The sequence below is a fragment of the Typopeltis vanoorti genome, chromosome 3, assembly GCF_054136105.1.
Source record: "Typopeltis vanoorti isolate ZY-2024b chromosome 3, IOZ_Tvanoo_1.0, whole genome shotgun sequence".
NCBI classification, from domain to species: Eukaryota; Metazoa; Arthropoda; class Arachnida; order Uropygi; family Thelyphonidae; genus Typopeltis; species Typopeltis vanoorti.
In genome coordinates this window covers 127,871,340-127,888,327 of record NC_143551.1, presented here as the reverse complement: position 1 = coordinate 127,888,327, position 16,988 = coordinate 127,871,340, and positions in this window count along the sequence as shown.

Sequence of the window (16,988 nt, the reverse complement as noted above, 5' to 3'; positions counted from 1 at the left end):
AGTGAGATGTAGGTTAACTGATAATCCGGTAATGAAGCACCATGATAAACACAGGATGCCATTGTGTTTCATCATCTACCTGAAAAGAACACGCCAAGGTCACTTTTTTTCATCGCCATAACCAGAAAATTGCGCTTTGATGTTGCAAGTAATTATCAGAATCTTTATCGGGTTTTGTGAATTTTTCCCTCTCATAATTGCGTTTACTACCGAATCCCCTTTTAAACTCCCCTCCACAAATGTTCGTAAAAAATTACTACTGTCGAATGTATTATCTTACTTGCTGCATGAAAATACAGGATAATTACCATTTTCCTCCCTCTGAATGATTAACTTAAAGTATTTGATATATGAAAAATTTTCCGAAAGCATTTCACAGAAAGCAAATTGAAAAACAATTCACCGAAAGAAAGCTAGTTCATTGAAAAATCAGTTAACCTGAAGACATTTCATCGAACAACATTTTACTAAATAATTTATAATAAGATGAACCAATTTCGTGCTGTCACACCTAGATCATCAGTTCTGCTTTCAAGGGTTTTATTTAAAATTTACTTAAAAACCAAAAGTAGTGAAAGGTCGAAGACAAAAATATGAAACACTTTAATAATTATCAGCAGCAATGATAAATTTATTTTGGATAATACAAAATTCAAATACGTGCAACTATTCCTTCTAAAAGCGAGAAGTCGTCACAAGCAAATAGTACGCATTTTGATTACACCATTTAGAAGTTCAGTTAAACTTAAAAAAAAAAAAGAAAATAATTAATTAGAGGCATGAGTATTTCAATGATCTGGTTGACTTCAGACATCCTTCACCAACGATAACAGCACGCTTGCTAATCGACAACGCATAACAGGTTGAGTAGATTGAATAGTCATGTGAAGTCAACTGTGTTCACTTGTCAAGCCACCTCTACATTTGAATGCTAAATAAACAACATATTTCTTTAAGAAGATTCTTCTATAAGTAGATTCTTCTATAAGAAGATTCATGCCCCCCACCCTATATATATATATATATATATATGCAGATTGACTCAGTTTATGAACATGATCAATAATTTTAATGACTTAAACCCCGAGATAATTAAACTTTTATAAAATTATTGAACACACACACACACACACACGCATATATATATATATATATAAAATAAACAGAATTATTTTATACTATTCAAAAGTTATTATCAAAAGAAATAGTTTCAAGACGTATAGTTCACGTATATACAAACCACATAAGTTTTCATTAAATTAAAATTGCAAATAATTATACAAAAAGACAATAGAGATAAATTTAAAAATATTTTCAACCTTGAAAATAACTTTTCTTTCCTCCCCCCCCCCCCATGCGACACCCTTCATGTTAGTGCACCTAGTTCGCGAATCTGAGAAACAGAGAGAGAGAGAGAGAGATGGAATGGGAAAAAATGATTTTGGCCTATAACAAAAAAAAACGATATTTGCTTGAGTTCTGATTTACTACTCATATAGCAGTAACTTAAAATTTTCAGGAGATAAACTCACTGAGTTATGTTGAATTGATTGCTGAACTTCATTAATCTTATGGTATAAGTGTATATAATACTCGTATGAGAGTAAAGATTCTTTCTTTTTTTTTTCCACATTCGAACCTTTTTTTTGTCCAAACCTATACGGAAGTATAGATGCCAGTTGGCTTGAATTGCGAGTGGATAGTGTACCTCCATGGCAATAAAAAGCAGGCGTTTGGAACCTACCATGCATATGAATGCTTGTGAATGTCTTTAGATGTTGGATAAATTCCATCAAGTCCGAGCTGTTAGCCTAGTGGCTTTGCGCTTCGCAACCATATGCCAGGGGAAGGAGTGTCCTAGGTTCAATTCTCGTCGGCGACGTGAGGAGCTTAAGGATTTCCTCAGCCGTAGCCAAGTTAACCGCTCTTGGACAGCAGGGTTTTTTCCACCAGTTTATCTGGGAGTTTTCATCCTACAAGCAGGCAAACCGGCCCCGTGAACACACAGGGTACAATCATAGGATATAATACGGCAAGGAAGGCAACGGGAATCCACCTTGCTCATAGTCATTTCCCTAGATGACGGCGTGTATATAGCTGTCCCCAAAGGCTATAACCACTATAACAAATTCCATCGCCTAACATAATACCACATTCTGTTTTACTGAGGCTTGAATGATATTAAACTATCAATGATATTAAACATCATCCGATGAAGAGAATACAGAGGGCACCTGACCCTATTTTGTGGTCTCCAACCCTAACGCAATATATTTTGTCTGAAATAATGTATTTCAAATGTATTTCTACGGTCGATTTTCTGGTGTTCACGAGATGAAAAATTGAGATTCTGGAAAAAAAAAAAAAACTCACTTGACCGTGCCAGAGAGCGATTAACTCGAGAGCCGTTCGAAGAAAGGCCTATAAAAGATTCTTCTAGTAGAAAACCCGAATCAAACTCACAATGGTCTTTTTTCGAGCCGTTTAAGCACTAAAGATGCAAATGCCATTTCCACAGAGCTACACAGGCCTCAAATAATTTAACTGTGCAGTAACAAACTATTCACATGGTTCTGCGAATTTGTTACAGTGAGGGTCAGTTAATGAAGAGTTTTGAATCTTTGGGTAATAAGCACGATTAATGTGAAAACAATAAGAGTAAAATATAATTTAAGAAAATACTTTTTAGTATTTATTATTGTTATTACAGTATTCACTTATTATTAATATGTAAAGTGATCATATGTGAAAAAAAATCAAACATTATAAAAAAATCGTATAACACCTTTTTAGGTGGAGTTCTTCTGACCATAAGTTTTGAATTCACTAGTCCCCTAATCTTTGCCTTCACAAACAACTATGCTTTCGGGTTTGGAATGATTTTCAAAGCATAGAGAGAGAGAGAGAGATGGACAAAGGATAGGCAGTCAACACCTACCATCCCCTGATCCTAAATCTTTACTCATACTGTTGTGAGAGAGACGACTTGACAGATTCAGATATTAACTATCTAGGGGACCAGCTAAAAAAAGCTTAGAAAAAAATTTCTCCAAGTGGGTGGTCTGAAATGAACCTATTAAAGGACTTAATTCTGAGGGTCCAGTTCTACTATGTTGTTGTTGTTTGGAATTACGGCTAAAGGTATGAGACCAGTGTATTATATCTGTTAACTACGCGAAATAAGATGAAAGAAAAACTTCCACCTCCAGTATGAGACTAGCTTACTCACAGTTGAAAAGTTCTTCGAATCCTCTCTGGGTGTTTCGCATCTCAGTCAGGATCCAATTTCATGTTGATACAAGCGCTATTATGAGCAGAGGGATTACCTGAAGGCTACAGAAGCATTCATCAAACATTAGACTGGTTTAAATATAATACAGAGTGGTGAAAGGATTCAACGCTAAAATGAAAATCAAATTTCATTTTCAAAGGGACAGTCAACGCTAGTGATGGATGTCCAGTAACCCTTTGACAATGAAATTTGATCCTTCCCTTCTGATAATAATCCAATCCATTCAATCTATCTATCAATATCAAATGGCCAATTCAGCCGATCCTTATAGATAACCGATATAGAACATATTTAACGTTTACAAGAATAATGAATGGTTATCCTTTATAGATGATGGTTACTTTATAGATGATGATTAGCATCGAGCCCTATTGGTTTGATTCTCATCATTCTCCTCCTCATAGCCATAAAATTCAAAGGATTCGGTGTTATCTTTATGATTTTAACTGTTGAGCAGTCTTCCCGTTAAAACCCGTGCTGAGAATATTTCTTACAGTACTAGTAAGAAATATTCTCAGCACGGGTTTTAAAGGGGAAGACTGCTCAACAGTTAAAATCATAAAGATAACACCGAATCCTTTGAATTTTATGGCTATGAGGAGGAGGAGGAGAATGATGAGAATCAAACCAATAGGGTTAAACGCTAATCACTCCCTTCTTTCTTAGTAGACAGGTCTTTCACTAGAACAAGTTAGACCTTGATAGTATCTAAGATTTTTTTTTTGTTGTTGTTTCATATATTAGATATTCAAGTGAACGGTCTCCAAAACTTCATTGAAAAGTCTAAATACTTTTGCTTGTTGCTAATAAAAATAATAAAATTAATTTTATGAAAAACTCGCTATATATATATATATATTTTTTTTTTTTGTTTTTTTTTTTTTCAGAGAAAGCAAAAAAAAAAAACTTTGTTATTTTATTTTTCATACTTCAGGCATGAAAAATGAGATACAAAAATGAGTTGATATTATCATTTTAGTGTTTCTGTTACTGAATGAGTAAATACTATTGAATTGGTCGAGTTGGAATGAGGATTAGTATTTAAGTTCCGAGGATCTCCCATTCCTAGATGCTCCAGAATTCATATATTACTATTGTATTCCTTTTTGTATTGAGGGGCGTCCGTAAATTCCTTAGCTGTTGCTAAATTGAGTCATTTCAGCAGAAACGTTATAAAAATGGTAGTACACAGTGGTAGTACACAACCACTGAGTGGTTCTATCAACTTAGAGAAGAGATCGAAGTCTGGAGGATTCATGTCAGGCTGTGAGGGAAGGAGTAGGAAGCATTTTTCATCCACTTCACATTTCATAATTTGTGAGAATGTGTGGTTTCGCGCTGTCATGCAAAATGATCGATTCCATATCTGAGTGCGATTCTTCTTCTAATATGAAGTCTTATTTCTCGAAACAAGAAGAATACCAGAAACAGGAAATGAGCATGCGACATTTTTACTAAGAATTTTTGTATCATCCCACTGGCCACATGCACGGTATACATAACTTTCGAGATGTCTCTGGTATAATTCTCAAGAATTATACGAGAGTTTATGGCAGTAGTGACAACAAAAGTTTAAAATATGCGTACATTTTTTTTTGTATTTTTTATCATGTAGTCTGCAAACGACGCGAATCTTCTTAAGACAAACGATTGAATGAGTCTTCAGTTTTTATTGTTTTTATTTTATAAATAAATATGGGGTGCAAAGTCCAACTCTACCTCCCCATGGTGCACCCTGGGGTGTTGGGAATCCTAACCACTATCAGGCCTGGACCCAACATCACTAACAGAGCTCTGGCAAACACTTCAGAACCCTGGCCAGGAGAAGTGTATATGCGACCACAGCAAAGATGCCACTACAACATCAGAAACGGCCCCGAGTCCTGCGCGGCCCACATTCACCTTTCTACAGCAGCGGTAAGGCACCGAGTGTGGCCAGGAATCTCGCAGATGAAAACAGGCCGCCTCTTAAATCTATGAAAATGGCAATCGGTACCCTCAATACTCGAACTTTGGCAACAGACTACAGAATAGATTTATTAATCAAAGAACTAACTAATATCAACTTGGATATCCTGCTAGTGAATGAAACAAAAAGATTGAAAGAACTGACAGCAAGATGGTACAATGGCTCACAGATTCTCCTCGGAGCATCCTTAAACAATGGCAAACAAGGCGGAGTGGGTTTCATTGTTAAATCTAAGCTCACCAAGTCGATCCTTTCTTGTAACATAATATCTGAAAGAATAGGTGTACTCGTAATTGGAATAGAGAACAATATAACAATAAAATTAATATCCTGCTATGCTCCAACATCTGTAGCTGATAATCAAGAAATAGAAAAATTTTACATGAATCTTGAACTGGCATTAAATTATAAGTCAACATACACATTCGTTGGTGGTGACTTTAATGCCAAAATACGATGTGGAAAAGAAGATGAAAAGTTTATAGGACCACATGGCCTAGGAGAAAGAAATAGAAGAGGAGAGAGATTAGCTGAATTTGCTGCAGCTGAACAACTATTTATCATGAACCCTTTTTTCAACAAACGCCTAGGAAGAAGATGGAGTTGGCAATCACCGAATGGAGACACAAAAAATGAAATTGACTACATTTTAACAGACTGTAAAAGACTGGTACAAAATGTTGGTACAATAGGCGAAACATACTTCAACATAGATTCTGACCACAGACTCCTCAGAGCAATTATAAGAATAGACCACAAAAAAGAATAGCATATCAGGGCAACATCAAACCATAAAAGACAACCCAAACAAATAGACTACCACAAGTTCAGGAAGTACATAGAAGAGACCGAATGGACTATTAAAAACTGTCATAAATGATGACTACATTGACTTTATTAATAAATTCAACGAGTGCAAGAAAAAATCAGAAATTCCTGTGAAACAAAAAAAAAGAGAACGACTCTCACCTCAAACTCTAGAACTACTGAAAAAGAGAAAAGAACTGAAGAAATCTGAAGAAAATTTTTTAGAATACAAAATTATCTAAATTACTAAGGAAAAGAATTCCAGAAGACTATAAAGCTTTCAGGATACAAAAATTAAGAGAAGCAGTGCAGGCAAAAACCAGCCTGGAAAAAATAGAGAAAGACTTAAATTTTAAACAGTCAATTACATCTGCTTTACAGGATCAAAATGGAGAAAAACATACTAATAGAAAAATGATAGAAGAAATTGTGCAGAATTTTTATAATGATCTCTATGCAGCTAAGTGCAAAGTTTCAGAACTTATCATTCCAAAACCAAGCAATATACCAGATGTACTTCCAGAAGAAATAGAACATGCCCTTAAGAAATGAGTCAGGGAAAAGCCTCAGGACTTGATCGTGTTAAGGCTGAAGAAATCCAACAAGGTGGACCAATTATTTTCAAAGCCTTGGCTGCCAGATTCACGTGGTAGTACTTCAAAGAAAGAAAGATTCTAAAGGAATGGAAAACCTCAAAAACCATACTTCTATTCAAAAAAGGGAACAAGGAAGACATAAAAAACTATCGTCCAATCTGTCTACTCTCTCACATATATAAGATCATGAACAGAGTAATACTGAACAGAATCCAAAACGTTCCAGAAGACAACTCCAGCAGAGAGCAGGCAGGATTCAGAAGAGGCTTCTCCACAATAGATCATATCCAGGTCATTTCACAACTAACAGAAAAATGCAGAGAATACAGAATCCCTCTATGTTTCCTCTTTATTGATTTTAAAAAAAAGCATTTGATACCATAGAACGCAATGCAGTCATCAGTGCCTTACTGAAAATAAATGTGGATCCTACTTATATCCACATGATAAAAGAAATTAACAAAAATCAGACCACACAAATAACCCTATTTGATAAACCTATAAATATAGATATAAAGAGAGGGGTCTGCCAAGGCGATGTGATCTCCCCAAATCTATTTACCCACTTTAGAATACATGCTGAAAAAAATAGACCTAAACGGAGGAATAAGCATAGATGGTGAAAAGCTACAAATGCTTATGTTTGCCGATGATCTAGTACTGATATCCCACAACCCAAAAGACCTAGAAGAAATGGGTGAAAAAGTATACACAAACAGGAGTAAGATAGGCTTAGAAATGAATCTAGAAAAAACAAAATGGATCAAAAACATCTACACAAGTGACAGTCACCTATGTATTGATAACATCCCTATAGAACAAGTTGACTCATACAAGTACTTAGGACAAACAATAAAAATGAATAACGATTTATCTGAAGAACTAGCAAAAAGAAAGAAAGCTGCATGGCTATCATTCAACAGACAAAGAAACACTTACTGATCCAAATCTTGACATCTCTCCGAAGGCAAAACTATTTAAAATATTTAAACTATTTAAAACTATAAACATGGAACACGACAAGAAAAGAAGAAGAGACTCTCAGAATAACTCAGCGTGCAATAGAACGCAGGATTTGTAACATCAGCAGAATGGAACATGTTAGAAACACTGAACTAAGAAAGAGATCAGGCATAAAAGATGTGGTAACTGCAGTATATGAAAGCAAGATGAGATGGGTAGGTCACATAGCCAGACTCAGGGATAACAGATGAACATATAGAATACTCAACTGGCAACCAAGAATAAAGAGAAAACCAGGAAGACCACCTACAAGATGGGAAGATCCACTAGTGAAATCTAGGGTATAACATGGAAGAGAGAGGCTCAGGATCGAGATCGTTGGAGGCATCTTTGTGACCTGCACTCATGGAGAAATCCTGAGTGAAACACAGGTCCATCAAGGTAATCAAGGTAAATAAATATGCACTATTAAGCGAACATCGCTTTACTTTTGACTAATTAAGGTTTTAGTGATTTTAAATAGAATCCAATTTGGCACACGATTTTAAGTTTAGATTTCTAGATTCGTACTCTACTGGCAATTCAAAGATTGATTAATTTGTTGTTATTATTGACCTAAAACGCAGACATCAAGTATAGCGGAATTATGCGTTGAATAAATAAATATTACATTACATACAAAATATGATTTAATAAATACTATATTATATTTATAATAATGAAAGAGAAATAAAGAGTGGCATACAATTAACATTTTTTATTTATTTATTTTTATTTATTTTTTTGAAATTCAGATCTACCAATTATATAGAACGTACACTCTACTTCTCCCACTTGAGTTTTCCTAAATAAATACCAAAGTATCTTCTAAAACGACGGTAATACGGGAACCATATAGAGACAGACAGATATGATAATAATTTTCTAGTAAAATGTATTCAGTGTTTATATGTGGAAAGAAACTAAGATATATAAATAACATTGTTTTCTTTGTTGAAAAATTCAGTTCTCAGGATGTTTTTCTTTTCTTTTTTTTTTTAATGTAACTATTTATTAGAGGTTACCAATTATTTCGTAATTTTCGATGACGGAGTCTTATTATGTATGACGATTTGTGACAGAAATGGTGGTTTTAAAAAGAAAAATGACGTTATGTAGTTTATGGACGAGATATAATTTACTTTTTTGAAATTACATATATATAAAAATATATACAACACATGTATATACAGTCATCCCTCGACTTACGTCCGGATTCTGTTCCATCCGGCAGGACGTAAGTCGATACATTAAATCAACAGAGTCAGAGGGGTTAGGAACTTAACCGTAATAAGTATACTGTCATTTTAATTTTAAAACCTTATTATAAAACTGTACTGTGCGTTACTGCCATTATAAAACAGGAGAATAATCACCCAAATCTTCCTCTACAATCACATCTTCATTACCTTCCCTGTGTCAACGATCAGGTTGTGGCTCCTCTGGTGTAACCTTTATTTTTTTGATGAAAATATCCCATGTGCTTTACTTATTCCTCTTCTTATTTTCATCATAAATTTGTTTATATTTCATAATTAATAATTAACTGTAAATGAATTGTGAATTAACAGTTAATAATTCACTGTAAATTATTTAACTACCTCTTCCAGTTTCTCTTTTCCCTATTCCTTCTCTCGTTTTTCCTCTTCTGCAACAGTTGTTCCTCCAGTTCGACAATTCTTCGTTGGTCAACTCTTCAGGGAAACTTTCTATGAGTTGAATTATGTCATCATCATTCATTTCGAGATTCAGATTGTTTGCTGGGCCCACTATTACAAACTTCCAAAATCATGCACAAACACTGAGAGGTCACTTCGTCCCAGCAATATTTTTAATTGCATGATAAATATTGAATGTTTTCCAGAATTGCATGAGAGTCTGGTCATTTCCTTCAGTAGTAGAAATGACTTGTGAAAAAGCTCTCCGTAGATAATAAGCCTAAAACCCTGTAAGAACTCCCATCTATCTGTTGGATCAATGAAGTAATGACTGGAGGGAGAAACGTGATCTTGGTGAAGATCACCCTATAAGGAGTGTAAGACGAATGACCTGGAGCAGTATCTAGAATTAATAAAATTTTAAATTCTACATTTTATTTAAAACAATAGTTTTTTAGTTCACTTGCATAACAGTTGATTGAGACATCCTCAAACAATGTTTGAGTCATCTACGACTTCTTATTGCTTCGATAATGAACTGGGAGTATACTTCCTAATGTTTTTGAAGATTCGTGGATTCTCACTGTGCATATCACAAATGGTTTCAGTTTATATCCAGCCACATTACTCGTAACAGAATCGTAATACAGACATTAAGAGCTTTGAAACTAGGCGTAAGTTTTAGCTTTTTGTGGATGAATGTCCGTTCGGGCACTTTTTTTCGAAAGGACATCTCATCCATATTAAATATTTGCTGTGGCAAATAATTTTCCTCCGTAATAATTTTATCCAATTTTTCCACAAACTCCTTGGCAGCCTTCTCAGCACTTGCAGATTCCCATATATTTGCATATTATGCAGCCAAAACGCTGCTTGAATCTCATGAACCAACCGGAAGAAGCGTTAAATTTGTAGTCGTAATCGGGTCCTACTTTGTTCTTCTTCAACATGTTGAAGCGACTCAGTGCCTTAGCGGTTATGGTCATAGTGAGAAGGGGCATGCGCTTTTAGTTCAGGTCCTCTATCCATGATGCAAGTAGTTTTTCCATATCACCGATAGGACCTTGTCATCGATTTAATGGAAGCAGATCCTTTCGCAACCTCTACGATTTTATCCTTATTTTTCAAAATGGTCGTCAGTGTAGAATGAGAGTATCCGAAGTCATCTGCGATCACATTGACGTGCTTACCAGCTTCATGTTACTTTATAACTTGCAACTTCGTTTCAAGATCAATTGCTCGCCTCTTTTTCTGTGATTCTTCACGTTTTTGATTTGCGTGTAGGGACCATGTTACACAAAACATCGCGAAATAGTTAACGATTAATACATAGATAACCCATTTTTCAAACACAAAATAAACAGAGGAATTGTTGAAGACACGTGCCGACTGACGAGGGAGGTTGTCGCTGAAAACGCCGTTGCCACTGTGCATGCTTTACCTTATGCTCTCTTGAGTCTTGTTCGAAAGTATAGCCAAAAATATTATTTATTCCCTTATGGGATCACGGACGTATCTTTCAAAGGACGTAACTCGAACGGACGTAAGTCGAGGGATGACTGTATATATAACAATATATATGTTAATAATATATATTTGGACACTGTCGATCTACTGGTAAACCGTTTTGACCACACTCAAGCTGAAAGGTATTTAGGACACTTCTGCTATACTTATGTAAGTCGTTTTACAAAACTTAGTCGTATCGGTTTTAGATTAAAGCCGAATGCAGCCAAGGAAAATAAAACAAATGCATTGTGTCTGTAAGTTGTGTATGTTGAATTATTATTATTGCTTCATTGTTTTAGATTTGCAATAAGGAAAAACCCATGCTCGAAGGGAAAAAAATACCTATTTTTGTCTGAAACCAGTTACTGAACTTCAGTTGGAAAAACCAAAACATTGCTTCACTTCTTAACTAGAAAATATTAGTTACAGAAGGTAACAGCTTTATTATTTATTTATTTAATATCTCAAACATTTAAACACACACACACACACACACACACACACACACACACACACACACACACACACACACACACACACACACACACACACACACACACACACACACACACACACATATTATATATATATATATATATAATCTCTTTCTCGTTCTAGTATACATCTATTATTATTATTACTTTTGAATGAGTTTTATCTTCTTAAGATAGTTTAAATAACTGTTGGTCATCAGGGAAAATTGAGGTCATAAGGTGTCAGTCGGTCAAGTACATTTCAGGTCATTTGTCTACACTGGACAGAAGAATGCAGTTTCTGACTTAAAATACTTGTACAAATAAAATGAAACTGCCGTCACTTCTGACACCAACAAACTCAGGTTAGATACTAGTATAGATTTATTCTGAAACAAAAATACCAAACGCCATTTTAGGAATTGTAGCTTCGTCATTATCACGTTACTTCTTCTCTTTTTTCTTTCTCTTTCTCGAAGGTAGACTATTAGCAACTCGATAACATCATTTTGAGAAGGCCATTTGAATTTGTATGCTATTCGCTATTTTTGTGCCAATGCTTCTCTTTTTGGTTGTCTGAATATGACAAAAAACGAGACTAAACGGATTGTAAATAATTACCCTTTTCTTTTTAATTATGAATATGAAATTAGGCTAACAGGTAACCTGTTTTACGCTAAATGTTGTGTCAGTGAGTATTCGCATTTTCATTTATCAGTGGGCCGGTAGTTATGAAAGTTGTCTTAGCAACGCCTTGCTTACCTTATTTATTTATTTATTTTTTTTTCAACGACTAGATCCAAAACTAAGATTGCATGATGCACTAATAAAAGTAAACCCACTAATATTGTATTTAGCTAACCATCGATTGTAATATTAAGAAACACTGATAAAAGATCGTATTAAAGATCTTTAAAAAGATCGCATTTTCTAGTTCTTCTAATAGATTCAATCAAATAACTTTTTATCTTCTTCATTAGTCCTTTAGTGCTCAAGACAAGACAGAATGGAGGACTATGGGGAAGGTCTTCGTCCAGCAGTGAACAGAAAATAGTAGAAATAACATTTTCTGTTCACTGAAAATAATGAATGAGTAGTTTTCTAGCGCTATTATTTATAAAATTTCTATCGGCAGAATAAAAATTTGTTTCTCAAGTTTCAGAAATGTCAACGAAAAAAATTATAGAATTACGATACATTTTGAATTTGAGAGAAAAAGAGAAAGAGAGAGACTCCATTGAGTCGAATCGAAAATAAAAAAAATTATATTGTTGTCAAAGCCATTCAATTCAAATCAATTCAGTTCAGTTGAATTCAGTTCTTTTAAGTAAAGAAAGAGCATCTAGACACAGCTGTGCAAAAATAATTTGAGGTACTTTAATTTAAGTTGCATGCTTTTTCAAAATAAAAAGACCCATTTTCTTGTATGTACGAACCAAAGATAGAACCGTGACAGATCTGCATTTCGAAGCGCGATGATTTTCCGGAGACTTAAACATTGTGCAAAATTTCATTCTCTTAGTACATTAATATCAAAGAATGCTTTTGAAAGAGTGATAAAATAACAAATTAACATTATTTGTACGTAATGTTTTTAATGTCAGATTGTATGTTATTTGTATTGAGAAAGAGAAAGAGAAAGAGAGAAAGAGAGAATTTTAGCGAAGTAAGTTGATATTAGTCGATTATTTATATATTTTTAAGTTTAATTCTAATAACTGGGATTTCTTTTTCTTTCTCGAATTTCTTGGCATCTACCTAGGAATTTTATCAGTCTAATTTACTTCTCGAGTCCGGAAAACGCGATCTTTCTTCTATTCCGTTTTTTAGAGTCTGGAACTAATCCTTCATTATTACATATTTCTTTAATTTCTGAAGTCCACATTTTATTTATAATAATAACAGTAATAACTTTTCAACCTTTGATACCTTTCAACCTTTGTGCATTACAAGGTTGAATCCAAATTTGACTTACTGTAAACAATTCCTAGAAGAGACCTGCCCTGTGACAGGAATTGGTCGACATGGGTTGGCAGTCATGTTCAGCTAGTTCGCTGCAATATTTTTCTCTTTGTGCTATTGGTTAAGAGCCCTAAGAAGTGCTAGGAAAACATGTCTCAAACTAATATTCTACCACTACTGTCTTACATTGTTGTCACTAATGCAGGATGGGTTTGGGCTGTTTGTTGTTGCCAAACTCTTATCATTCTATAAGCATAAAATATGGGGTGCCGAATCCGGAGACGTTCTCCAGTCTTCTAATATCCAATGCTGATATTCCTTTGAACCACCTTTTCTGCAGCTACTTGTTTTTCATCCGCAGGCGTGGTAGACAATGATCGTTTGCTGTTTTCCCGTTCGACAGTGTAGAAAATATAGCGAGTTCAGAATGTACTCCGTGACATTCTCTACTTGTTCCACACGGTTGTGTAGCACGTCTTCTTCTTGTTGCAGTACCTAGCGGAACAAATAGAGAATGTCACGGAATATGTATACTAGGAATGCATGCTCGAAGTTCTTTTGATATTTTACTTCTACACTATTCATCATTCATATTTGACACTATTCTCGAGTATATCGAGATATTTAAGACTCTTGCTGGATTTTCTAACACTCATATCATTCCCGTTCCAAGTTATATACGTGTGTGTGTGTGTGTGTGTGTGTGTGTGTGTGTGTGTGTGTGTGTGTGTGTGTGTGTGTGTGTGTGTGTGTGTGTGTGTGTGTGATATGCATATTGGGTTTTTAACAAGTATACGAAGTTATCTAAATATTATATTTACTTTTCTCCAAAGCAATGTCATTTTTATGTGACGCCACCCACTAAAGGTTGTAAATCTGTAGCACATTACTATAGGTGGGCTAGGGATTTTTTTTTTCTTCATATTTAGGTATTTTTTAAATAATCAGAAACCCCTAATCTAGAGAAAAAACGTTTTCAAGCCACTTAAGGCATTCAATGAAAGGTGCGGGTGTCTCTCACTGGGTCCTCTTAATGCCATTCACGAAGATTCTTGCCCACGTGGGATATTCGAACCGAAAGCCTTTTGGCTGGGGAGTGGGCAATGTATCCACTGGGATAAACAAGAGTGTATTGGAACCTAGAACCAACTCGTTCTATGGTTGACTGTAAATTCATTTAAAACAAAACGAGAGATGAAAAAATTGTTAAAAACACGTTTTAATCAAAAAATAACAAAAAAATATCCAAAGGAAAATAAGTTCTTGATGTATTGATATAAACAGCGGTACTTCAGAAAACAATAATTTACCACTTTGAAAATTTGAAAATCTCGATTGAATTTCATTCGTATATCAAAATATCCAGTGTATGTCATGTAAATACATTCCGGGAAATGGTAATAATAATTAAGAGAAAAACGCTCATAATTTGGCGCTGTAGCCGGCAGTCAGTTGTTTCATACTGTACTGCATTGATCCTGCACATTAGTTAAAAATAATTCTGCGCTGTCTAATTGTAATTAATTTGTTTAATTCATACGCGTTGAGATAGAAATAGGCGGACAATGTCAAACATGTAAGTAGGAAACGAAATATGTATATTTTATGGTGCTTTAATAATTATTGTAATAGTAATAATTAAGCCTCAAAATCAGGATTTTCACTTGTGAGAATATCTAAATTGTACTCCTCTGGTCAAGGGTAGGGTAGGGTAGGGTAGGGTTAGGGTGATTTTACTGATAGAAACGTTAAGGCTTTTTGGATATAACATTATCTTTATTTCTTTTAGTATATACATTTTTGAAGATTTTTTTCCCCGTAAACAATGACAAGTTAACTACTTGTTTCGCTGAGTACAGTGGGCCAAGGTAAGTCGCATTTAATAAATTACAGATACGTCGGTTGGTACGATATGGCTGATGTTTTGGCAACAGATCTTGTTATCCTTGAACCCAAATCCGCGTTTTCAATCTCATATTGTCTGGAGATTAGCTGCTTGATAGATACAAGGGAATACCACACACACACACACACACACACAGAATGAGAAAGCGTTTTTTGTTTTTCATTTATTAGATTCATAACCTGTTCTTAAATCAGATCTTTCAGGGACCAAGTTATTAACTACTCAGCTGAGATCGACGGCTAAACGGGATTCCCATTTATGCCGTCTAGCTCTTGCATCTCAAATACCTGGTATTCGAAGAAAACTGCAATCATTCAAACCCCTTTTCACTTATCTAAAGGAGAAACATTTCACTTGGGAGATGTCGAGTTCTATTCTACTTACTTGTGAATTATATTGAATGCATAGATCTATAGAATTAGTCTAAACACGGTAATAAACCCATCAAATCGGTTATTTATAGCAAATTAACAATTACCAAAGACCTTGGAAGAGGCTGCAATTATAGTGAACTCGAAAATGGCATGCTGACTTAACGGAAAAATCCTGAAATAACTGATCATTCTGAGAACTAACTTCCATTGACGAGCATCTTATTTGTATTTAATGGTGTCGGGTAAACTAGTATTGTTTGAGAAAGATGGAAAAGCAGATAATTAGAAACAACAAATGGAAACTGGACCTCCATTGAAATATATTTTTTAAAACTGTCACATTTTCGACGCAGAAGAACAATTGATTTCGAAATTAAAATTATACAGATTCTTGAAGGAGAAAAAAATACAGGCACGGAACAAAATGAGCAACAGTTTGTGATAGAGGTGTAATTATAGTCGATTAGTTATTTTCTTAGATTGGTATAGAGGTAAATAACTAAGGCTATGATATTTCATATATTTGTCAGTTGCGGTATTGTCAAACAGATATGTCTGCTTTTAAGAAGAAAATCTGGCTTAACTACTGAAGGAAACCATTTCACCTGAGATAGATAAACTATTAGAACTCGTAACCAAGTTTTTCAAAGAAAAACATGGAAACATCACCATTGAGCTACAGAGGCTCTTTTTTTTCTAATTTACAAGAAATCATTTTTTGTAATTTTGTGTAGTCTACTCCTCACTCAAATCATAGCTGTAGTGCTGTCTTAGTTGTTTGGAATTACTGCCGAGATAATAACTAAGAAAATGTGGCGTCCATATTTATTGTGTATTATGTCTGTAACCTACAGGTATTCACCAACCGATGTTGTCTGTTTGGGATGAAAAACCTTACCACTTATGAGGAGGACTAGCTCGTTTCACTTAAAATCTTGTGTAATGATTTCTTACATTTTAGAGAGATTATCTACGGATCATGCACTCAGGCCGTAGTTTTCCGATCCCCCCCCCTTCGGCCTGTGGAGATCGGTCTAAGAAAAAAGAGGTGATGTGGTATGGTTATTCAATCATACAAATTACCACTTGCCGAAGGAGTCGCTACATCTAGCTTCCCGGGGTCGAAAATTAGAGATATGACAAACGTAATCGAAAATCAGAAAAGAAAAGTAAAAGGATGACATTTCTAGTAGGAACTAATAATTTAAGTAGCGACAAGTATAGTATGAGTGAGGATATGAAAGCTCTGTTGGAAGAAGCGAGAAAGAAATGTTAAAGAGCAAGAAGTGTAGGTTTGCTATTCAGATATGACAGTATCGAGTTAAGGAAGAGGGCAATGTTAGTAAGTGATTCTATGCGCAGGCTGTGTAGAAAAAATGGAATGCCAGTTTTTAGATATGTGGAGTGCGTGTGATGGCAGGAAATACTCCTATAAGAGGA